This window comes from Hyla sarda, unplaced genomic scaffold (genome assembly GCF_029499605.1).
Source record: "Hyla sarda isolate aHylSar1 unplaced genomic scaffold, aHylSar1.hap1 scaffold_92, whole genome shotgun sequence".
NCBI classification, from domain to species: Eukaryota; Metazoa; Chordata; class Amphibia; order Anura; family Hylidae; genus Hyla; species Hyla sarda.
The window spans coordinates 356,062-381,550 of NW_026610949.1; the positions used below are offsets into that span (position 1 = coordinate 356,062).

General features: G+C 43.9%; 1 protein-coding gene across 5 annotated transcripts in view; it reads left to right on the forward strand.

The window, feature by feature from the left end:
- Positions 1–25,489, forward strand: part of LOC130349629 (ras-GEF domain-containing family member 1A) — a 480,894-nt gene that overhangs the window by 344,087 nt on the left and 111,318 nt on the right. Inside the window, exon 1 of one of the 5 annotated variants that reach the window (XM_056554855.1) lies at positions 11,792–11,945. The exons of the other annotated variants lie outside the window; for them this stretch is intronic. The gene's annotated coding sequence lies outside the window, so the exon portion shown is untranslated. Of the gene's footprint in view, positions 1–11,791; positions 11,946–25,489 lie in introns of those variants that run through there. 5 annotated transcript variants of the gene reach the window in all.

Here is a 25,489-nt window from a genome sequence, read left to right on the forward strand (position 1 = left end):
GTTGCTATAAATATATATATATATATATATATATATATATATATATATATATATATATATATTGACACAAAAAACTAAGTATTTTACAATTAATTTCTAGTTTGCAATAATTTAAAAACAAGATGGGTGTGCTGATACCCAAGACTTTGAAATTTGAAGAAACTGTGTGGTTATGTTTAGTGCTACCCACAGCGCTGGAGGTATCCCGGCAAGGACCCACTCCTGTGACGGGCTGCAGAAACAGTAAGTATCTGATAAGTTTGCAGAGGATAGTGCTGTAACACTAAGTTGCTCAGTGTTCTGTTGAATATCAGTGCTTCAGTGTTCTGTCAATGCCGGAGCAATGCTGCCGGATTACGGGATGACGATCTGATGAGCAGTCATTGCAGATCAGTATGCCCGAAGGTAGGCAGGTGTGCAAGTGTGGGATCGGTGAGAGTCTTTGCTGAGAATCTTTGGGATCGGCGAGAGTCTTTACTGGTTTAGACAGTTAGGACTTTGATTTTTATGCAGCGCTGGAGACCTCTGTAAAGGTGCCCACGCTGCGATTACTGCAGAAGCCTTGCTTGTGAGATGGTTTAGGGCAGGGGTCTGCAACCTTTAAGACAAAAAGAGCCACTTGGACCCGTTTCCGAAGAAAAAAAAACTGGGAGCCGCAAAACCATTGCGACATTTAAAACAAATATAACACTGCAAATATTGTTTCTTACCTTAATGCTATATATAAAGGAACATGCAGTCAGCTGTCAATCTGAAGAAAAAAAGGACTTTCACTTAACAATGTAAAATATATTTTTGCAAATTAATAGCTAATTAAAATATTTAATTTACCTGGTTAATGGGACTTTTGCTCATGAACCTCAGTGCTCAGTGTCTGCACATCAGTGCTGTAAGACGTCACCTTCATTTTCACACAGGCTTGCAAGCTGTCATCTGTGAGGCGTGATCGATGTTTGTTTTTAATATAGTTCATGTTGGAGAAGACCTGCTCACATACATATGTGGAGCCGAAGATCGACAGGACTCCAAATGCATACTTTTGGGTCAGAGCCATAGGCTGTATCCGGGCATACTGGGAGTTGAAGTTAGTAACTACAATGCCCTGCATGCCCTGATACAGCTAACCCAAAAGGTTTGGTCAGCTACATAGGGTGTATGTGTATCAGGGCATGCCGTGCATTGTAGTTAGTAACTGCAACTCCCAGCATGCCCTGATACAGCCTATGGTTCAGCAGCTGCCCCAAAACACAACCTGCAGCATGTTACACTATATAGTATTATATAATTATGGTGTTACATGCTAGGAGTTGTAATTTTGGGGCAGCTGCAGAGCCATAGACTGTATCAGGGCATGCTGGGAGTTTCAGTTACTAACTACAATCCCCAGCATGCCCTGATACAGCTAACCGAAAAGGTTTGGTCAGCTGAATAGGGTGTATTTGTATCAGGGCATGCTGGGCATTGTAGTTAGTAACTGCAAGTCCCAACATGCCTTGATGCAGCCTATTGCTCTGCAGCTGCGCCAAAACACAACCTGCAGCATGTTGCACTATATAGTATTATATAAATTGCGTTTTGGGGCAGCTGCAGAGCCATAGGCTGTATCAGGGCATGCTGGGAGTTGCAGTTAGTGACTGCAATGCCCAGCATGCCCTGATAAATCCTATGCAGCTGCACTATATATTAGTTTCTAGCTACCCACCCCCTTACCCTTATTTATGCTGTTTTGTGTGGCTGCACTAACTTGCCCAGCTTCTTTCCGGTGGGGCTGGTGACGTCACTGATGTCAGTCCCTGCCTGGTAACAGACGTGACGGCGCACACGTCAGTTACCAGCAGCCCCAGCGCTGGTGCCTGGGACTGGGGGACAGACCGGACTCTGTGACGTTCCTAAAGAGGAGAGGGGGAGCCGGAGGAGAAGGTCAGAGGCGAGGGGAAGGTGGGAGGGGAGGGGATTTGGGCCCGGCCACAGGCAGCGCAGCACAGCACATAGCGGCGCAACTAATGTGTGTTTAGGCGCACCTGCCGGCAGACATAGCAGTCCGGCGGGCCGCGGCGCTGGCCACACATGGGGGGCAGCGCTGACATTCGGGGCCTTTTTGATAAGGTTCGGGGCACAGGCCCCGGTTCTTTCAACGCAGTGACGCCACTGCACCATCCCCATGCGACGTCACAGCCAGTACAGTGCCCGCCACAGTGGGGAGTGTCGGGGCACACAATGCGCCTCCTCACCTCGCAAAGGTGTAAAAGAGCCACATGCGGCTCCGGAGCTGTGGGCTGCCGACCCTGGTTTAGGGGTCAGTCTGTTCCTTTCATAGTATAATAAGTGGATGCTGTGAACAGATACTATTGTAGCGTTTTAGAGAAGTGTAACAATACATGACAACTTTTATAGAACTCCGTGACACAATCTTTAGTGTGCGGGCATTAAGGAGGCACTTGTTAGGTGGATGTAATAAGTTGTATGCAATAAGTTATGCCGGTTGATGTAATTGCGATTATAGACTTTTTAATTAGAGGCACACATAAGCATTGCAGCGGTATGAGGCAAAATTATGTTAAACTTTGCAGTGCGGTCCTCAGAGGTAAAGGTACTAGAGAGGATAATTGGAATCGTTGTTAGGATTTTAAACTTTATGCAGCGCTGGAGACCTTATGTTGTGTTATTACTTGCTGCCGTGGCCATGCTATAACAGTATTTGAGGGATATGAAGTCCCTAATAGGTCTGGATGTAATACAGCACGGTTGGTATGTGATGCCAAATAAATAGTATTGTGGTGAAAAAAGGCAATTATTCTGCAGACTCGTAATCTAATGTTGTAACGATCTGCGGCAATTTATTGATGAACTCCGTAGCGAAGTCCTAAATGGAAAGCCAGGAGATATATTTTATAGTGAAAGTATTCGGCCCCCTTGAGCTTTTCTACCTTTTGCCACATTTGAAGCTTCAAACATAAAGATATAAAACTGTAATTTTTTGTGAAGAATCAACAACAAGTGGGACACAATCATGAAGTGGAATTAAATTTATTAGATATTTCAAACTTTTTTAACAAATAAAAAACTGAAAAATTGGACGTGCAAAATGATTCAACCCCCTTAAGTTAATACTTTGTAGCGCCACCTTTTGCTGCGATTACAGCTGTAAGTCCCTTGGGGTATGTCTCTATCAGTTTTGCACATCGAGAGAATGACATTTTTGCCCATTCCTCCTTGCAAAACAGCTGGAGCTCAGTGAGGTTGGATGGAGAGCGTTTGTGAACAGCAGTTTTCAGTTCTTTCAACAGATTCTTGATTGGATTCAGGTCTGGACTTTGACTTGGCCATTTTAACACCTGGATATGTTTATTTGTGAACCATTCCATTGTAGATTTTGCTTTATGTTTTGGATCATTATCTTGTTGGAAGACAAATCTCCATCCCAGTCTCAGGTCTTTTGCAGACTCCATCAGGTTTTCTTCCAGAATGGTCCTGTATTTGGCTCCATCCATCTTCCCATCAATTTTAACCATCTTCCCTGTCCCTGCTGAAGAAAAGCAGACCCAAACCATTATGCTGCCACCACCATGTTTAACAGTGGGGATGGTGTGTTCCAGGGTGATGAGCTGTGTTGCTTTTACGCCAAACATAACGTTTTGCATTGTTGCCAAAAAGTTTGATTTTGGTTTCATCTGACCAGAGCACCTTCTTCCACATGTTATGTGTCTCCCAGGTGGCTTGTGGCAAACTTTAAACAACACTTTTTATGGATATCTTTAAGAAATGGCTTTCTTCTTGCCACACATCCATACAGGCCAGATTTGTGCAGTATATGACTGATTGTTGTCCTATGGACAGAGTCTCCCACCTCAGCTGTAGATCTCTGCAGTTCATCCAGAGTGATCATGGGCCTCTTGGCTGCATCTCTGATCAGTCTTCTCCTTGTATGAGCTGAAAGTTTAGAGGGATGGCCAGGTCTTCGGAGATTTGCAATGGTCTGATACTCCTTCCATTTCAATATTACTGCTTGAACAGTACTCCTTGGGATGTTTAAAGTTTGGGAAATCTTTTTGTATCCAAATCCAGCTTTAAACTTCTCCACAACAGTATCTCGGACCTGCCTGGTGTGTTCCTTGTTCTTCATGTTGCTCTCTGCGCTTTAAATGGACCTCTGAGACTATCACAGTGCAGGTGCATTTATATGGAGACTTGATTACACACAGGTGGATTCTATTTATCATCATTAGTCATTTAGGTCAACATTGGATCATTCAGAGATCCTCACTGAACTTCTGGACATAGTTTGCTGCACTGAAAGTAAAGGGGCTGAATAATTTTGCACATCCAATTTTTCAGTTTTTTATTTGTTAAAAAAGTTTGAATTATCCAATAAATTTCGTTCCACTTCATGATTGTGTCCCACTGGTTGTTGATTCTTCACAAAAATTACAGTTTTATATCTTTATAGGACAGCATATTCTGGTGAAATATCTGCTTCCAAGATATACTACTGGGTGCATCTGTAACAACCAGCCTGTCTTTCATGGCTGTACATCCAAAGGAAAAGACCTCCAGGGAACCTTAAAGGGGTTATCCAGGAAAAAACTTATATATTATATATATATATATTATATATATATATATATATATATATATATATATATATATATATATATATATATATATATATCTACTGGCTCCAGATTTGTAAATTACTTCTATTAAAAAAAAATCTTAATTATTTCAGTACTTTTTAGCTGCTGAAATTGAGTTGTCTAAGTGCTCTCTGATGACACGTGTCTCGGTAACTGTCCAAAGTAGAAGCAAATCCCCATAGCAAATCTCTTCTACTCTGTGCAGTTCCCAAAACAAGCAGAGATGTCAGCAGAGAGCACTGTTGTCAGACAGAAAAGAACAAGTCAACTTCAGCAGCTGAAAATTATTGGAAGGATTAAGATTTTTTTATAGAATAATTTACAAATCTGTTGGACTTTCTGGAGCCAGTTGATATATAAACATTTTTTTTTTCCTGGAATACCCCTTTAAGTAGCCAGAAGATCCTCAGGAGCTCTTGTAACAGATGAATGTCTGGAGACGGCACTCCTGGCTGTAAATGGAAAAATTGTATCTATTGCCAAATGAACAGACAAGTAATGAAAAATAACAAGTTTATTTCAAAATTAGGACAATAGCCCTGATTTACTAAGAATGAAGTGTTTATCTTGGAGTGATTTCAGGTTTACTCCGATTATTTTTCTCCCTGATTTACTAATCTGTCGTCCGTCTCTATTTTTTTTTTTCTGTTGCAGGGAAGTTATCTGTCACCCTTATCACAGAGTTATTAAGTAGGGGAGCAGGCAACATGCTAATCCCTAGCCATATACAGTGTACTTTTACTTTTATTTTCAAATAGAATAGCTGCGGTGGGGAAAGATATATAGAATCGCTGGGGGTTTTGTATATATCTTGCCCCATGCTGCGCTATATGTCTTGTCCCCTCCCGCGTCATATACCCACCACAGCGCATGTATGTATATATATATATATATATATATATATATATATATATATATATATAAATAACCCCTTCATATTTGTGAGATGTAACCTGTGTCTTCTACTTGGGAGCTTAGATTTGCTTTGGACTTGATAAAGGGAGGAATCCCGAAAGCTTGTCTCTACAAAATGCTGTTAGTCCAATAAAAAAGGTATTACAAGATACTGCAAAATTTTATGATTTGCATCTATATATATATATATATATATATATATATATATTTATATATGCCCCCCGCACAGCGCAATCATAATCTCCCGGCAGCGCATATAGATATATATATATATGCCCCCCGCACAGCGCAATCATCCCAGGAGCGCTATCATTGACAAGCATTCTATTAGCAGAGCATCTGGCCGGGAAGCTGGCTGCCCGATGCTCTGCCAATGCTCTGCTTGTCAATCATAGCGCTTCAGAGGCATATGTGTATAGATGCGCTGTGGGGACCATATAACGCTGTATGTCTGGTCCTCACTTTGCTTCTTTACACATATGCCTCTGAAGCGCTATCATTGACAAGCATTCTATTAGCAGAGCCTCTGGCCGGGAAGCCGGCTGCCCGATGCTCTGCTAAAAGAATACTTGTCATTCATAGCGTTTGAGGCATATGTATATAGATGCGCTGTGGGGACCAGACATATAGCGTTATCTGGTCCCCACAGCGCATCTATACACATATGCCTCTGAAGCGCTATGATTGACAAGCAGAGCATTAGCACAGCATCGGGCAGCCAGCTTACCGGCCAGATGCTCTGCTAATAGAATACTTGTCAATGATAGCGCTCCTGGGAGCTTATGATTGCGCTGTGCGGGGGGCATATATATATCTACATGCGCTGCCGGGAGCTTATGATTGCACTGTGCGGGGGGCATGTATAGCGCAGTGAGTATATGGGGACATGGGGACAATGGGGACAAGACATATAGCGCAGCAGGGGGCAAGATATATAGAAGCTGTGGGGAGCCAGACATATACAAAACCCCCAGCGATTCTATATATCTTTCCCCACTGCAGCTCTTCTATTTGAGAACCCTGCCGGGATCCCTGAATGGCTCCTCAGTACTGGCCATTCAGGGATCCTGGCAGGGAATTTGAAAATGAAAGTAAAACTCATCATACATCGCTGGGGAGCGGAGCACGCCGCCCGCTCCCCTGCTTAATAGCTTTTGATCGGATCAGGTCTCAGAAGTGAGACCCGATGTGATCAATCCCTCAACCCCTGTACTAATACCCCAACATGGAACAGACCCTGTTCCATGATGGGGGTAGGATTCACTCTGTTTTCAGTAATTTCCAGACAGCTTTTTGGGTTTTGGTGAAGTAAAATTCACAGGTTTTCCTTTTTTCTTTTTTGTCGGGAACACGCCCCTTTTTGGGATAACCACGCCCATTTTGACGGGTTTAAAAAGCACTCGGAGTGATGATATCTTTTGTCGGGCTATGCGACAAAAATTTGTTGCACAACCCGACAAAAAGAGTCAGGTTGACATTAGTAAATCAGGGCTAATGTGTTTCATGGCCCAGCCCTCTATTCATCAGGTCTGCAATGGCAGACCTGATGAATAGTTGCTGCTTTAGATCTGCCCGGAGCTTGAATTAGTTGCCAAAGGCTACCAGGAGGACTCTAACCTGGACTGGCTACTACACAGACTTCTACATGACATCCTGTGTATGGACTTTTCCCTGACCTGAAGTACTTATTTCTTTCTTCTTCTAAACTTTATTATTAAGAGGATACCAATTTTAAGGGCCTTTTAGCTGTTTGTGCCTTTATGGACCTCCAGTGAAGCCAGACAAATGTGTTGCTGCTGGAAGTCAACCTGTATCTGAGCATCTACTCTCCATACAGGTTACCTTTTCTGGTTACCACCAGCCAGGACATTCTTAGGAAGCAGTCAAGGGGTATAGAGTGACCCACCACTGTGCAGCCAATCTTACAATTCGTAATGACTCTTGGGGGCACTTGGAGTCTATCTCCAGCCATTAGTGACATGTGTGACTACCCTGCTCCTGAATGTTTGGGACTACAAGTATCATCAGACCCTTTCCTACTACTGTGCCTGCCATATGTGCAGTAAGACTCTGCATACATTGCACTTCCTAGATTCCATTAGAGATGAGCGAATATTTTTTAAATTCGATTCGGCCGATTTGCCAAATTTTCCCCAAAAAATTGTTTCATTACGAATTTATTATCAGCATATCGCTATTAAAAATGGCTACTTCTGGACTACAAAGAGCCTCAATAGGGGTTTAGAACACTTTGCCTTGCTGTAACATGCATAGGGTGTGTGCTGGGTTAGTGAAATAATACTGTTATTCAGTATGACATGCAGATTAGAGGCGTCGCTATTAGAATCACTGTCGCAGATTAGCACAATGACAGAGCCTGGAGGTGGCATTAGTATGAGGAGACCATATAGTGGCTGAATGACACAGCGTGGAGGTGTTGGCGGCATGAGGAGACCATATAGTGCCTGAATGACACAGCGCGGAGGAGGCGGCAGCATGAGGAGACCATATAGTGACTGAATGACACAGTGTGGAGGTGGCGGCAGCATGAGAAGACCATTTAGTGCCTGAATGTCACAGCGTGGAGGTGGCGGCAGAATGAAGAGACCATATAGTAGCTGAATGACCCAGCTTTGAGGTGGCAACAGCTTGATGAGAACAATGGCCTCACAATTGAAAAGATTGTAGTAATTTTTTAATATTTAAATTGAAGATTTCAAATAGATGAACCTAAAAAGTTTTATTTAATGTGCTAGCACCATGAGGAGACCACATGGTGGTACAGCGACACAACCTTGAGTTGGTGGCAGCAAGAGGAGACCATATAGTGACTGAATGACACAGCCTGGAGGTGGCGGACTCCTGAGGAGACCATATAGTGGCTAAATGACACAGCCTGGAGTTGGAGGCAGCAAGAGGAGACCATATAGTGGCTGAATGACACAGCCTGGAGGTGGCAGACTCATGAGGAGACCATATAGTGGCTGAATGGCACAGCCTGGAGTTGGTGGCAGAAAGAGGAGACCTCTAGTGTCTGAATGGCCCAGCTTGGAGTTGGCGGCAGCAAGAGGAGACCATATAGTGGCTGAATGACACAGCCTGGAGGTGGCAGCAGCATGAGGAGAACATATGGTGGCTGAATGACATAGCCTGGAGGTGACAGCAGCATGAGGAGAACATATGAGGGCAGAATTATACAGCCTGGAGGTGGCAGCAGCAAGAGGAGAACATATGGTGGCAGAATGAGACAGCCTGGAGGTGGCATCAGCATGAGGAGAACATATGGTAGCATTATGAGACAGCCTGGAGCTGGAATCAGCATGAAGAGAACATATGGAGGCAGAACGAGACAGCCTGGAGGTGACAGCAGCATGAGGAGAACATATGGTGGCAGAATGAGACCACCTGGAGCTGGCATCAGCATGAGGAGAACATATGGTGGCAGAACGAGACAGCCTGGAGGTGGCATCAGCAGTCCTGAAAGTGACCCGGCCACGTAGTGGGGCGGTGGGTGGCAATACCAGTACCCGGTGACTAAAGTTGGTGAAAAAAGAAGCACTTGGCATCAGATGTGTGGCATCAGGCAGGTGGCAGGATCAGAATAGTAGCTGAGGCAGGTAGGCAGAAGAAGACGGTCTCTTTGTAAAAGTGTTAGTGTGCACAAGTAAGTATTGAGGATATGCATTTCGTAAAACTTAACTTTAAATAAAAGTATTAGGATAAAATATATGTAGCCAATTTTTTTTTGTTAATCAAACAAAAGGAAAGGTGTGCAAAAAAAACATGTGCCACCTACACTACCAAGTATTGATGTGATGCAAAGACCTCTAAAAGGTGGAAGGGAAAGTTCCCCTGTAAAGCCCTACTCTTGCATTATTAATTCCCTTCTTGGCAAGTGTTACTCGCCCTAAAATGGGCAGCACCACAAAGGAAACTCTCCCTATTTCCACCTAGAAAACCCTGAGAAATGGCAGTGTTTGAAGGTAGAAATAGGGAGAGGTTCCTATGTGGGGCCGCCCTTTATAGGGCGAGTAACACTTGCCAAGAAGGGAATTAATAATGCAAGAGTAGGGCCTAACAGGGGAAGTTTTTACCCCCACCAGTTACAATGGACCATACGTTGTTCCCTTCCACCTTTTAGAGGTCTTTGCATCACATCAATACTTGGTGGTGTAGGTGGCACATGGTGTTTTTGCACACCTTTCCTTTTCTTAGATATAAAAAAAAATTTGGTCATATATTTTATCCTAAGAAAAGTTAAGTTTTAGCGAATGCATATCCTCCATGCTTACTTATGGTCTGATGCGGAGGTATGTCTGTAACTGGGGAGCAGCACCATAAATATGTTTTGCACTATCCATATTTGTGAAGTGTTGGTGTGCCACCATGGTCAATCTACTCTGATGCATCAGGCATTGGTGGTTGGAAATCCTGGCTGATTCATCTTCACAAAGGTCAATCTCTCCACATTTTTCGTGGACAGACGAGTTCTCCTTGGGGTAACTAGGGCCCCGCCGCACTGAACACCCGCTCTGATGGCACAATTCGGCGGTCTCTACGCAAGCAATTGAATGCATCGTGCCATTTGTGCAAGTGACTCGGAGGGACTCCCTGCCTCCATCTCCACTGCATACTGCCAAGGTGTGTCTGAGTCATCTGTCTCGTCTTCCTCATCACCCCCTAGCTCCTATGGCTGCTCCTGCTCCTCCTCTCCTGTCAGATGACTACAAAAACTGCACATTTTGCGAAACCTAAACTGTGCTCCACTGTGCACCTTCCCCTCCTCTTCCTCCTCCAGTTCAGCCGTGGCTGTGAGATATAGCCGCACGTCTCCAGTGCCCTGACCAGCCATAATTTCCAACACATGTAGTAAATGTAGCAGTGAAATTATGTTGTTCATCCCGTAATCCTTGCGACTGACTAATAATGTGGCTTCCTCAAAGGGCCTGAGCAAACGCCAGGTGTCACGTATAAGCTGCCATTGGTTGACAATGAAGTTACACAGGGGAGTCCCCCCCATCCGCTTGGATCATCAAGAAATCGGTGATGGCTTTTCTCTGTTCGTATAGTCGGTCCAACATATGGAGGTTGGAATTCTAACGTGTGAACACATTGCAAATCAGACAATGTTGGCCATTGGGTGATGCAGCAAGCTGGACCACCAGCAGTGCTGCAGCACACAGTCGCAGTATACAACACACCCAAAATTGCACTTTCTCTCTCCCTTCCCTATCAGTGCTTCTAGGCTGGGTTTGGGCTTGATTTGAATTGCTGCTGTAAAAATGGTTTTCTGTGCAACACACACAGCTTTCTGTCCCTCTCTGTGCAATTGAACGTTGAAGTGTCTGGCCGCAAGATGGCTGCCGAATATATAGGGCTGTGATATCACAGGGGTGGCTGGCTGCTGATAGGCTGCATGGGATTCAGGGTCATCCCGCCTACCCGTGTTCCTGCCTTTCCAGCGTTTCTTGCCCCATGTCCTGAAATGTGGAGCCGCCATCTTAGATGACTTGGAGCCTGGACCGCACTATATGGAGTTTAAGGAAGCGATTTTTCCTGAAATTCGTAACAAATTCGGATTTGTCAGATTCGATTTGCTCATCCACAGATTTCATTTTAGATATGATATACAGTAGCACAGATCACTCCTAAGGTTGTAAACAAACCATTGTAAACAAAAAAATATATATGTACAATAGATTGAGCAGTATCCTTTTTTATTTTTTGCTATGACCCTTTATATAGAAAAGTGCATGGAAAAAATGTTATGTTGACAGTGACACATACCAGCCTGATGGAGGCCAGAGGACATATTTTTGACCTTAGTCAGGTGAGTCTGGATCTATAGATACGTGTAACATATAATGTATACCTGGCATTTCCTGGCATATACCTACAATGTAGGGCACAAACACACAGTCCACCTAGCTTGTGCCCGCCGTGTTGTGCCTGTGCACTGAGGGTTACCACATGCTTCGATTCCTCCTCGGTAACACTGAATAAGCAGCTCTCATTTTACAGAAATAAATTGCTCTCTGCCACACAAGGGAAACTTGAGCTTTTGTTAATGCTGTGCGGTGTGAATAAGGATTAAGGAGGAGGAGGTCTGCAGAGAAGGAGAAGGTAAAAACATTCAAGTCTCCCAAATACAAGGTTTAGAAAGGACCTTACTCCATCAGCAAAGCCTATGTTAACATGGAGGCACACAACATCCATCGCTGGGCTATCTGAGCCTGACACCAAAGTGGCTTCTTTATCATTGCATCCCTGTGGCGCTGTCCTTCACTCAAAATCTTAAAGTTTATTAGCTGGTGCATTACAATGGCAGTGGAGGACCTAAGCGGATGAGAATACGGAATGGAGGGGGTGATGTCTGGATGAAGATTCCTTGAGAAGGTAGAACATTCAGCATTTTTAGTGTTTATGTCTATGTTGTATGTTTAAACCATTAGACACAAGGAGAAAGGGAGATGAGGGGCAGAGAAACTACAAGAAATATTAAGATCTAAGACCAGAGCTTTGACCAGTGGTGGCCCTTGTGACAGATTTGCTGGGTGTAAATGATGAGAATACAGCCAAATGTATCTGGCAGCTTGAATTTTGTTCGGAAATCTGTTGTGCAGCAATCCTTATAGACTGACTATATGACAGACTAATATGACAACAGTTGTGATAGTTTTCTTCCTGAATGTTACTTCTTGTGTAGCCATGACCTTGTATAGAAATGTAAAATGAATTTGGATTATATATCTGCATTGGAGACTCTGTGATGCCTCTGCCCCTGGCTCTGTTAAAAATAGAGAACAAAATAGCACAAAATGCTGGAAACCTGATGGAAACCATGAAAGTCGATGGGGTCAGACAGGAACTGTTTGTGTGTAAAATATCCAGAAAATCCTACACAGGTGTGAACTCACCCTAACAATCATTCTGACGTTTAATGCTGTTAACTTCATGGTCATTAGTTTTCAAATACATTTTTTAACTTAATGTTTTCTTTTACCAAATTATAGAACAAAACGACTTCATCCCAACTGCAATTGCAGTTGGTTTCCTTAAAAAAAAAAAAACTCCCTGGTGAAAACATTTCATGTGGACCAATATTCTGTCTTATTCAGACCCCACATGACCCCCTATAGCAGTCATATATAGAAGAGTTGGAAACTGAAGCCAGTAGGAGTCACAGGGGGCAAACTGCTGGTAAAGCCTATATGCCTAATGGGGAAACTACTTACAACCCCCCAACCCACCTACTTTTCCCACATACTTACCCAATTTACTGTTGGGGATAGCAAGGGGGGCACACCACTAGGTCTAACTCTCTCAGGTATCTCCATCATGTCCCTTCTCAAAAATTGGCAAGCATGTTTATGTGCCAGGTCTCTATGAGCCTGGCATGATGCATGTCATGATGGTTTAGCTTGGAAATAAAAGCAATGTGAAGATTAATGATAGGATTTGGTTAGCTGGATGTGGATCCTCTGTGTCAGCGAGGGATTGGCGTGGACCGTGTCGGTGGACCGGTTCTAGGGTTGCTACTGGTATTCACCAGAGCCCGCCGCAAAGCGGGATGGTCTTGCTGCGGCGGTAGCAACCAGGTCGTATCCATCGGCAATGGCTCAACCTCGCTGACTGCTAAGAAGGCTTGGGACAGAAGGACTAGACAGAGGCAAGGTCAGACATAGCAGAAGGTCGGGGCAGGCGGCAAGGTTTATAGTCAATGACGATAGCAGAAGATCTGGAACACAGGCTTTGGACAACACTAAACGCTTTCACTGGCACAAGGCAACAAGATCCGGCAAGGAAGTGCAGGGGAAGTGAGGTTAAATAGACAGGGAGCAGGTGGAGGCTAATTAGACTGATTGGGCCAGGCACCAATCACTGGTGCACTGGCCCTTTAAATCTTAGAGAGCTGGCGCGCGCGCGCCCTAGAGAGCGGAGCCGCGCGCGCCAGAACATGACAGCCGGGGACCGGGACGGGTAAGTGGCTTGGGATGCGATTCGCGAGAGGGCGCGTCCCGCTATGCGAATCGCATCCCCATCGTGAATGTCAGTGCAGCGCTCCCGGTCAGCGGGTCTGACCGGGGCGCTGCAGAGAGGAGAACGCCGCGAGCGCTCCGGGGAGGAGCAGGGACCCAGAGCGCTCGGCGTAACAATTAAATTGCTTGCATTGTTTTTATTTGCACCCAAAAGCACCCTGATACATTACATAGCATTCATTACTTATCATAGTCTTTGTGACTCCTTTTGCCCTCTGCTTCCTCTGGACACCCTGCCCCCCAAGAAACATTTCTGAGTGCACCGCTGGCCTCAAAGAATGGTGTGTGAACATAGCCTCAATGTTAATATTGCAAATTATTGCTATCCCTGATTTATATAGTGCCAAGATATTACTAGGCAGCATTGTACATAACATAGAAGTAAGGCATACAGTTTCAGATTCCCCAACAGCACCTACTGGAAAATACAAAGCACACAAAATACATAGTTTACAATTCCAGTAATTCCTCTGATACATCCAGAATCCATGTGTTCTCTGTTAGAAACATGTGAACACTAGTGGAGAGGCCCAAACCACACAAGTATGTTGGACAACAAATGTTTCATTGTAGCACAAGAAATCTTACACCATGAACATTACATTTCACATTTAATACCACTGAGAGGATTATGTACAAAGTCCCAAGTAATTTTATTGCCAGTATTTTTTCCTTCTTTGTAATCCATGCAGCAGTATCCCAGCTAGCCCACTTCTTTTTCCTCCCTCCACCACATTTTCAGGCTTCGGTGCCATAGAGAGATGAGCTTTGAATTTTCCTGTTGTTAAGTCACATGTGAAAGAATGAAATGCTTCACTGATCCCTTAGAGATTTGCATTTAAAGGGACAGACAGCTGACAGCAGCACAAGTGGGGTTGCAGCTTCCTGACCTCAGTATTAGATGTAGCATGTTTCCGGGCCTATATGGATGTAGCATATGTCTCTTTATTGATTGAAATTAATACAATATTGAAAATGCTTTAAAATGACCTATTGTGAGGAATCCATTTCAGTATATGCTTTATATATGGCATACTAAATATACTTTCCTAGTATATACAGAGTAGTATATAACATTATTACCTCTAACACTAGCACCTTGGACAGGGCTAGGTTTTATGGTAACCAAAGCCTGTTGTCACATTCTAGCTTTTGTTGCTTGACGTCAATGTCTTTTTATCGAGTAAAAATGTAAGAAAACAAATAAACACATATATTGCTAGACATCCCAAAATGGTTCTATGAAAACAAAAAATTCCACTGGCATACAAGTGGCATACCAGTACATCAGTGGAAACATAAAAAAGTCAAGGTTCTTAGAATACAGCGACATAAAGACTACTTGTAACATTTTTATAACTAAGCTTAGGCCTACCGACTCCCCCCACAGATGATGTTGGGAGTGAGATGAGTCAGGTAGGGTTTTTGTTTTCTGGGAGATATTATATCACCAGAGCTGTCTGGCAGCAGCTTACCTTCCCTCTCACACTTACAACACCTGAACATTTGACAGACTTAAAGGGTACCTCTCATCAAATAAACTTTTGATATATTTTAGATTAATGAATGTTGAATAACTTTCCAATAGCATGTTAATGAAAAATATGCTTCTTTCTATTGTATTTTTCCCGATCAGTCCTGTCAGCAAGCATTTCTGACTCATGCTGGAGTCCTAAACACTCAGAGCTGCCAGCCTGCTTTGTTCACAGCCAAACAGGCTGTGAACAAAGCAGGCTGGCAGCTCTGAATGTTCTCAATTTGTGAACAAAGCAGACTGGCAGCTCGTAGTGTTTAGGACTCCAGCATGAGTCTGAAATGCTTGCTGCCAGGACTGGTAGGGAGACCTCTAGTGGTCATTTCTTCAAAGTGGAAAATTAAATAGAAAGAAGCATATTTTTTAATAACATGCAATTGTAAAGTTATTCTGCATACATTAATCTATAATATATCAAATGTTTTTTTGATGAGAGGTACCCTTTAAACTTTCATGCATATGAGATGAACGGGAGACATGTCTGCCAGATGAACAAACGTTCCTCCAAGAGCTAATGAAGGTGTATAGAGGCCTTTATGTGGTACTCACGGGAAGTATAAGTGTAGTCCCTTGGGGGCAAAATATAGAGATGTCAGGGTTATCATTCTAACCTGGTGATCCCCGTGAGCCCAACAATCTGTTAAGTGGGTTATACTCATAGTCAGGTACATGGATAAGAAATCTGGATGCTTGTATAACTTGTAACCAATTTGAAACTGTACTTAAACTCCTGTGCAGATTCCAATAAAATAAAAAATACTAAACAAAATACAGTGGGGGAGTATTTATCAAGAGAGATTTTGTTTTTAAAAAAATTTACATTTTGGGGCAAAATCCAGTGATTTTTTTAAAACTTTTTTCGTTACAGCCTATGTTCGCAGAGTTGGTGTGGCTTTGTGTGAAAGCTACATGGTTTCCCCATGTGCCAAATTTAACCAGCTCAGAGCTAGCTCAGATTTCTCAGCAGGTTTTGGATGCACTTGAATTGATCAAGAGACTGTGCACTTCTTGATAAACCCAATGAACTCCTGCAATGGCAAGGATTTTTTGAGATCGGCGTGTGAGACGTCGGTCTTGATGAATCTCCCTCAGTTTCTTTGGCATAGAGTAGAAGTATAGTGTCAAGTGTCTAGAACTTGAACCACAATACCCTCACAATGTGGACTGGAGAACCTTTTGAGGGAAATCCTCCAAACTGTGCACACGACCCAGATCTGTCTCAGGCGAGATGGTTTTTGAAACTGGAACAGGATTTGAGATTTGCATGGAGCAGGCTTCCTAAATAGATGCCTTAAAGGGGTATTCCAGGCTTAACTAACTTTTAACTATCCTGCCCATTATGAAGAATTATGCTAGTTCTATATTTACTTGCTATACCGCTCTGCTGTGGATCGTCTTCTTTTTCCTCTTTATATGGTCCCCCAAGGTCTAGCATTTCCGTTTAGGTCCAATCCTTTGCGGCTCGAGGCGGCAGCTGGTATCAGAGGGCTTGGCTATTTCTTGCATTTCCTCATAAGCCAGCCCCCTGATGACGTTTGCGGTCCATCTGTACATCCTGACATGCCGGCGTCCCATGATATCGGCAATCTGCAGAATGCGGGGACGGAGGGAACACCGGCATGTCAGGATGTACAATGATACCAGCTGCCGCCTCGAGCCGCAAAGAATTGTGAGACTAACGTCATCAAGACCTAAACGGAAACGCTAGACCTGGGGGGGCCATATAAAGAAGAAAAAGAAGAAGGTCCCCAGCACAGCGGTACAGCAAGTACATGTAGAACTAGCATAATTCTTCATAATTAAGGATGGTTAAAAGTTAGTTAAGCCCAGAATACCCCTTTAACTGAAGCTAGAAGATACATTCTAACAAGGTGTTTGCATTTTTCTGTGAATGACTAGTCTGCCTAGCAGGAACAGAGCTAGAAGAGATGTTCACTCTTCCCTGGTTTGAGCCAGACTTCACTGACTAAACTGATCTACCCAACAGGGGCAGATCTGAGAGGCCTCCTTTCACTACTTTTGCAGACTCAGCTAGTTTTTTAGGTCCAGTCCTCTTAGGAGAAGTTGCACTAGGGCCTTTCCAGAAGCTTCTTCACAGAGGCTGGCTGGGAAATGCATCATGTGACCAATGATTTACTCATCTTATACAATGGTTATGCAATTGTTTGACACTTACACATCTGTGTTACCTCTGTGTATTCTGTTATGGCAGTGCAATATGCAAAAAGACAGCTATTCTAGTTTACTCACGATACCCTAAACACAGATTTAGACTTTTAGCAGGACTATCCTCCATCACACGACAACTTCACTTTATTTGTAGCTCAGACACAGGTTCCAGACAGAAACAAATAAACACAATAAGACACACTTTCAAATGAAAGGAAAATAAGATAAATGATAAGACCTTATAATTGTTTAAACTGATATGTTACAACTTGTAAACAACATTTGCAGTTGTTATTGTAATTGAAACAAGGTTCTAACTACGACTGTCGGATATACATTCTTCTCAGCCTGATCAGCCAATAATAGAGAACAACTATAATTGGCTTTTAAGGAACAGCCAAATCACTTTGCATACAAATGCTTTATTTTTCTGAAGGAAGCCTTCTCTATACCAAGTGAAGCAAGCTAACATTGTACAAACACATTGATCCTCTGTCATTGAGTATTTCTGCTATGTTTGATCAGAAGTAAAGGCTAATGAAAACCTATTATTTGCTTAGTATTACAATGGTTGCAGCTTGATTTTATACATGACTAGCTGAGTACCCGGGGTTGCCTGTTTTTTCCTAACTAATCCTTGTGGGGGAGGAAAAGCAACATAGAAAGAAGTACTTGTCCTCATATCCCATCCTCATATCATGACCTAATATCCCAATCTCATATCCCATCCTTATATCCCGAAATCATATCCCGTCTTCATATCCTGACCTATTATCCCAACCTAATATCCTGTTCTCATGTCCCAACCTCATATTCTGACCTCATACCTGTACTCATAACTCGCCCTCATATCCTGTCCTCATATCTCCACCTCATATCCCGTCCTCATATCCCATCCTCATATCCCATCCTTATATCTCGCCCTCATATCCTGTCCTCATATCTCCACCTCATTTCCCGTCCTCATATCCCATCCTCATATCCCATCCTTATATCTCGTCCTCATATCCCGTCCTCATATCCTGTCCTCAGGTGGGGTTTAGTTGTGATGAAGAGATTGTAGGCCAAAAATAGAAGGAGGCATGGTTTTGTGGAAGTGGACCAATTCACAAAAAGGGGAGAAAATAAAAGGGATATGGCTTAAATGGTGGGTGTGGTTTTGTGATATGGGGTGTGGCCGGACTGACACACTCACCAGGAGATGCAGAGCTTGTGGAGTAAGGTAATAGAAGTCCTATATATTTTCATGGGACTTAACCCTTTAAGGACTCAGCCAATTTTCACTGTAGGACCCGGCCATTTTTTGAACATCTGACCACTGTCACTTTAAACATTAATAACTCTGGAATGCTTTTAGTTATCATTCTGATTCCGAGATAGTTTTTTCGTGACATATTATACTTTAACATAGTGGTAAAATTTTATGGTAACTTGCATAATTTCTTGGTGAAAAATCGCAAAATTTGATGAAAAATTTGAAAATTTCTCATTTTTCTAACTTTGAAGCTCTCTGCTTGTAAGGTAAATGGATATTCCAAATAAAAAAAAAATGATTCACATATACAATATGTCTACTTTATGTTTGCATCATAAAATTGACAAGTTTTTACTTTTGGAAGACACCAGAGGGCTTCAAAGTTCAGCAGCAATTTTCCAATTTTTCACAAAATTTTCAAACTCACAAATTTTCAGGGACCAGTTCAGGTTTGAAGTGGATTTGAAGGGTCTCCATATTAGAAATACCCCACAAATGACCCCATTATAAAAACTGCACCCCCAAAGTATTCAAAATGACATTCAGTAAGTGTTTTAACCCTTTAGGTATTTCACAGGAATAGCAGCAAAGTGAAGGAGAAAATTCACAATCTTCATTTTTTACACTCGCATGTTCTTGTAGACCCAATTTTTGAATTTTTACAAGGGGTAAAAGGAGCAAATTTATACTTATGTTTGTTGCCCAATTTCTCTCGAGTAAGCACATACCTCATATGCCTATGTAAATTGTTCGGCGGGCGCAGTAGAGGGCTCAGAAGCGAAGGAGCGACAAGGGGATTTTGGAGAGTACGTTTTTCTGAAATAGTTTTTGGGGGGCATGTTGCATTTAGGAAGCCCCTATGGTGCCAGAACAGCAAAAAAAAAACACATGCCATACCATTTTGGAAACTAGACCCCTTGAGGAACGTAACAAGGAATAAAGTGAGCCTTAATACCCCACAGGTGTTTCACAACTTTTGCATATGTAAAAAATAAAAAAAAAAATGTCACTAAAATGTGTGTTTCCCCCCAAATTTCACTTTTTGCAAGGGTTAATAGCAGAAAAGACCTCCCAAAATTTGTAACCCCATCTCTTCTGAGTATGGAGGTACCCCATAAGTTGACCTGAAGTGCACTACGGGTGAACTACAATGCTCAGAAGAGAAGGAGTCATATTTGGCTTTTTGAGAGCAAATTTTGCTCGGGGGGCATGTCGCATTTAGGAAGCCCCTATGGTGCCAGAACAGCAAAAAAAAAAAAAAATGGCATACCATTTTGGAAACTAGACCCCTTGAGAAACGTAACAAGGAATAAAGTGAGCCTTAATACTCCACAGGGGTTTCACGACTTTTGCATATGTAAAAAAATAAATAAAATTTCACTAAAATGTGCGCTTCCCCCCAAATTTCACATTTTTGCAAGGGTTAATAGCAGAAAATACCCCCCAAAATTTGTAACCCCATCTCTTCTGAGTATGGCAATACCCCATGTGTGGACGTCAAGTGCTCTGCTGGCGCACTACAATGCTCAGAAGAGAAGGAGCGCCATTGAGCTTTTGGGAAAAAATTTTTGGGAATGGAAGTCAGGGGCCATGTGCGTTTACAAAGCCCCCCCGTGGTGCCAGAACAGTGGACCCCCCCCACATGTGACCCTATTTTGGAAACTACACCCCTCACAGAATTTAATAAGGGGTGCAGTGAGTATTTACACCCCACTGGCGTTTGACAGATCTTTGGTACAGTGGGCTGTGCAAAGGAAAAATAAAATTTTTCATTTTCACGGATCACTGTTCCAAAAATCTGTCAGACACCTGTGGGGCGTAAATGCTCATTGTACCCCTTATTACATTCCGTAAGGGGTGTAGTTTCCAAAATGGGGTCACATGTGGGTATTTCTATTTTTGCGTTTATGTCAGAACCGCTGTAAAATCAGCCACCCCTGTGCAAATCACCAATTTAGGCCTCAAATGTACATGGTGCGCTCTCATTTGTGAGCCATGTTGTGCGCCCACAGAGCATTTTACGCCCACATATGGGGTATTTCTGTACTCAGGAGAAATTGCGTCACAAATTTTGGGGGTCTTTTTTTCCTTTTAACGCTTGTGAAAATAAAAAGTATAGGGCAACACCAGCATGTTAGTGTAATTTTTTTTTTTTTTTTTTACACTAACAATCTGGTGTAGCCCCAACTTTTCATTTTCATAAGGGGTAAAAGGAGAAAAAGCCCCCCAATATTTGTAGTGCAATTTCTCCCGAGTACGGAGATACCCCATATGTCGCCCTAAACTGTTTCCTTGAAATACGACAGGGCTCTGAAGTGAGAGAGCGCCATGCGCATTTGAGGACTAAATTAGGGATCGCATAGGGGTGGACATAGGGGTATTCTACGCCAGTGATTCCCAAACAGGGTGCCTCCAGCTGTTGCTAAATTCCCAGCATGCCTGGACAGTCAGTGGCTGTCCGGAAATGCTGGGAGTTGTTGTTTTGCAACAGCTGGAGGCTCCGTTTTGGAAACACTGCCATACAATACGGTTTCATTTTTATTGGGGGGGGACAGTGTAAGGGGGTGTTTATGTAGTGTTTTACTCTTTATTATGTGGTAGTGTAGTGTAGTGTTTTTAGGGTACGTTCACACTGGCGTGTTACGGTGAGTTTCCCGCTAGGAGTTTGAGCTGCGGCGAAAAATTTGCCGCTGCCCAAACTTGAAGCAGGAAACTTACTGTAAGCCTGCCCGTGTGAATGTACCCTGTACGTTCACATGGGGGGGCAAACCTCCAGCTGTTTCAAAACTACAACTACCAGCATGTACTGACAGACCGTGCATGCTGGGAGTTGTAGTTTTGCAACAGCTGGAGGCACACTGGTTGGAAAACCTTCAGTTAGGTTCTGTTACCTAACTCAGCATTTTCTAACCAGTGTGCCTCCAGCTGTTGCAAAACTACAACTCCCAGCATGTACTAATCGCCGACGGGCATGCTGGGAGATGTAGTTATGCAATAGCTGGAGGTACGCAACTACAACTCCCAGCATGTCGAGACAGCTGATTGCTGTTTGGACATGCTGGGATTTGCAGTTTTGCAACATCTGGAGGGCTACAGTTTTAGAGAACACTGCAAAGTGATCTCCAAACTGTGGTCCTCCAGCTGTTGCAAAACTACAATTCCCAGCATGCCCTGACAGCAAACAGTTGTGTGGGAATGCTAGGAGTTGTAGTTTTGCAAGATCTGGAGGGCTACAGATTAGGGACCACTATATAGTGGTCTCAAACTGTAGCCCTCCAGTTGTTGCAAAACTACATATTCCAGCATGCCCAAACAGCTGTCTGGGCATGCTGGAAGTTGTAGTTTTGCAACATCTGGAGGGCTACAGTTAGAGACCACTGTATAATGGTCTCAAACTGTACCCTCCAGATGTTGCTAGGCAACTCACCGGCTTCCGTCGGATCCATCCGCACGTCATCGCCGCCCGCCGATCTCCGTCGCCCGCAGCCTCCGTCCCCCGCCCGGATCGGTAAGTGGATCTTCGGCGCCGGTCCCCGTCGTTTCGCCGTCCTGCCCCGCCTATTGTGGGAGGGCAGGACGGGGAAAACGAAAGTAAACCCCCCGGCCCCCGATCTGCTATTGGTGGTCGCGTCTAGACCATCAATAGCAGGGATAGGAGGGGTGGCACCCGTGCCACCTCACTCCTATCGCTACAGGGGGATCGTGGGTGTCTTAGACACCTGCGATCCCCCTTACATTCCGGGTCACCGGGTCACTATAGATTCGTAATGACCCGGAATCGCGCAAATCGCAAGTGTGAATTCACTTGCGATTTGTCGCGATCGCCGACATGGGGGGGTCTAATGACCCCCCTGGCATTTGCACGGGATGCCTGCTGAATGATTTCAGCAGCCATCCCGCTCCGATCCCCGCCCGGCGCACAGCGGGGACCGGAACTGCCCATGACGTAACTGTACGTCATGGGTCCTTAAGACCCAGGGTGTCGGGACGTACCGTTACGTCATGGGTCCTGAACGGGTTAAAGGGGTTATCTAGGAAAAAAAACCTTTTTTTTATATATCAACTGGCTTCAGAAAGTTAAACAGATTTATAAATTACTTCTATTAAAAAATCTTAATTCTTTCAGTACTTATGAGCTTCTGAAGTTAAGGTTGTTCTTTTCTGTCTAAGTGCTCTCTGATGACACGTGTCTCGGGAACCGCCCAGTTTAGAAGCAAATCCCCATAGCAAACCTCTTCTAAACTGGGCGGTTCTCGAGACACGTGTCATCAGAGAGCACTTAGACAGAAAAGAACAACCTTAACTTCAGAAGCTCATAAGTACTGAAAGGATTACAATTTTTTAATAGAAGTAATTTACAAATCTGTTTAACTTTCTGGAGCCAGTTGATATATAAAAAAAAAGTTTTTTCCTGGATAACCCCTTAAAGACGAAAACTCCATCCTTCATGTAAGGGGGTAGGTTAGGGTTTATTTAACTATCATATGTTTTTATTTGACATATAAGTAACGTGTACCAAGTTTTATCGAAATATCTTCAGCCGTTTGGAAGTGATACTGAAACATACACACAAACATACATACATACACACAAACACATTGGGGGAGATTTATCAATCAGCCTAACACCCTATTTGTCTGTTTTTTCCCACAGCAACCAATCACATCTCAGCTTTCATATCTTAATGAGCTCTGGTAAAGTGAAAGTTGAGCTGTGAATGGTTGCAATGGGAAAAAACAGACAATTAAGCTGATTGAATTCAGGCTGATTGATAAATATTGGCCATTGAGTATTATCCATATATACTAGCTGAGTACCTGGCGCTGCACGCTTTTTCCTACGTAATCCTGGTGGGGGGGGGGGGGGGGAGGGGGGTTAGCAACAAAGGAGGACATTTTTGTCCTCATATCCCGTCCTCAAATCCTGACCCCATATCCTCTTCTCATATCCCAACCCCAAATCCCCTCCTCATATCCCAACCTCATATCCCGTCCTAGTATCCCAACATCATATGCCGTCCTCATATCCGGACCTCATATTCCATCCCTATATCCCGTCCTCATATCCGACCTCATGTCCCATCCTAATATCCCGTCCTAATATCCCGTCCCGATATCTGACCTCATATCCAGACCTCATATCCCTTCCCCATATCCCTTCCTCATATCCCGTCCCCATATCCCGTAACCATATCCCTACCTCACATAACGACCTCCTATCCTGACCTCATATCACCACCTCATATATCGTCCTCATATCCTGTCCTGATATCTAATCCTCATTTCTAATCCTCATATCCCATCCTCATTTCTAATCCTCATATCCCATCCTCAGGTGGGGCTGCGCTGTGGTAAAGATATTGTAAGCTAAAAATAAAAGGGATGTGGCGTAAAGGGTGGGCGTGTATTTGCAAGATGGGGCATGGAATGCGGGGAGGGTGTGGCTTGCCAGCCGGACTGACACATTCACAAGGAGATGCAGAGTGGAACTTGTGGAGTAAGGCACCAGAAGTCCTATATACTTTCATGGGACTTTAAACAAAAACCCTGACCCTCGCAAATTAGGGTAGGTTAGGGTTAAGTTAACCATCCTATATTTTAGTATACATATAAGTAACATGTGACCTAGTATTCTCAAAATATCTCCATCTGTTATTCAGTAACATATATTTCCCATAGACTTGTATGGGACTTTAAACAAAAACCCCGACCCTCGCAAATGGGGGTGGGTAAGGGTTAAATTAACTATCCTATGTTTCTTGTTGACATATAAGCAACATGTGTACCAAGTTTCATGTTAATATCTTCCACCGTTTGGAAGCGATTCTGGAACATACACACGTTGAGTTTTATATATATACTAGCTATATATATATACCATTGCCTAGTTTTTCCTTCATAATCCTTGTTGTGGAGAAAAATCAACAGAGGAAGCTTTTGACTTCATATCCTGTTCTCATATATTATTGTCATATCCCAACCCCATTTCCCATCCTCCTATCCTGTCCTCCTATCCCGTCCTCCTATCCTGTCCTCCTATCCTGTCCTCCTATCCCGTCCTCCTATCTTGACCTCCCATCCCGACCTCCTATCCCATCCTCCTATTTCAACCTCCTATCTCGACCTCCTATCCCGACCTCCTATGCCAACCTCCAGTCCCGGCCTCCAGTCCCGACCTCCTGTCCCAACCTCCTGTCCTGTCCTCCTATCCCTTCCTCCTATCCTGTCCTCCTATCCTGTCCTCCTATCCCGTCCTCCTATCTCGACCTCCTATCTCGACCTCCTATCCCGACCTCCTATCCTAACCTCTTATCCCTACCTCCTATCTCGACCTCTTATCCCGTCCTCCTATGCCAACCTCCTTTCCCGTCCTCCTATCTGTCCTCTGTCCTCCTATCCTGTCCTCCTATCCTGTCCTATCCCGTCCTCCTATCTCGACCTCCTATGTCGACCTCCTATCCCGTCCTCCTATCCCGACCTCCTATCACGACCTCCTATCCCGACCTTCTATCCCGACCTCCTATTCTGTCCTCCTATCCCATCCTCTTATCCCGTCCTCCTATCCTGTCCTCCTATCCCGTCCTCCTATGCCAACCTCCTATCCCGTCCTCCTATCCGTCCTCCTATCCTGTCCTCCTATCCTGTCCTATCCCGTCCTCCTATCTCGACCTCCTATGTCGACCTCCTATCTCGACCTCCTATCCCGTCCTCCTATGCCAACCTCCTTTCCCGTCCTCCTATCCGTCCTCCTATCCTGTCCTCCTATCCTGTCCTATCCCGTCCTCCTATCTCGACCTCCTATGTCGACCTCCTATCTTGACCTCCTATCCCGTCCTCCTATCCCGACCTCCTATCTCGACCTCCTATCTGGACCTCCTATCCCGACCTTCTATCCCAACCTCCTATTCTGTCCTCCTATCCCATCCTCCTATCCCGTCCTTCTA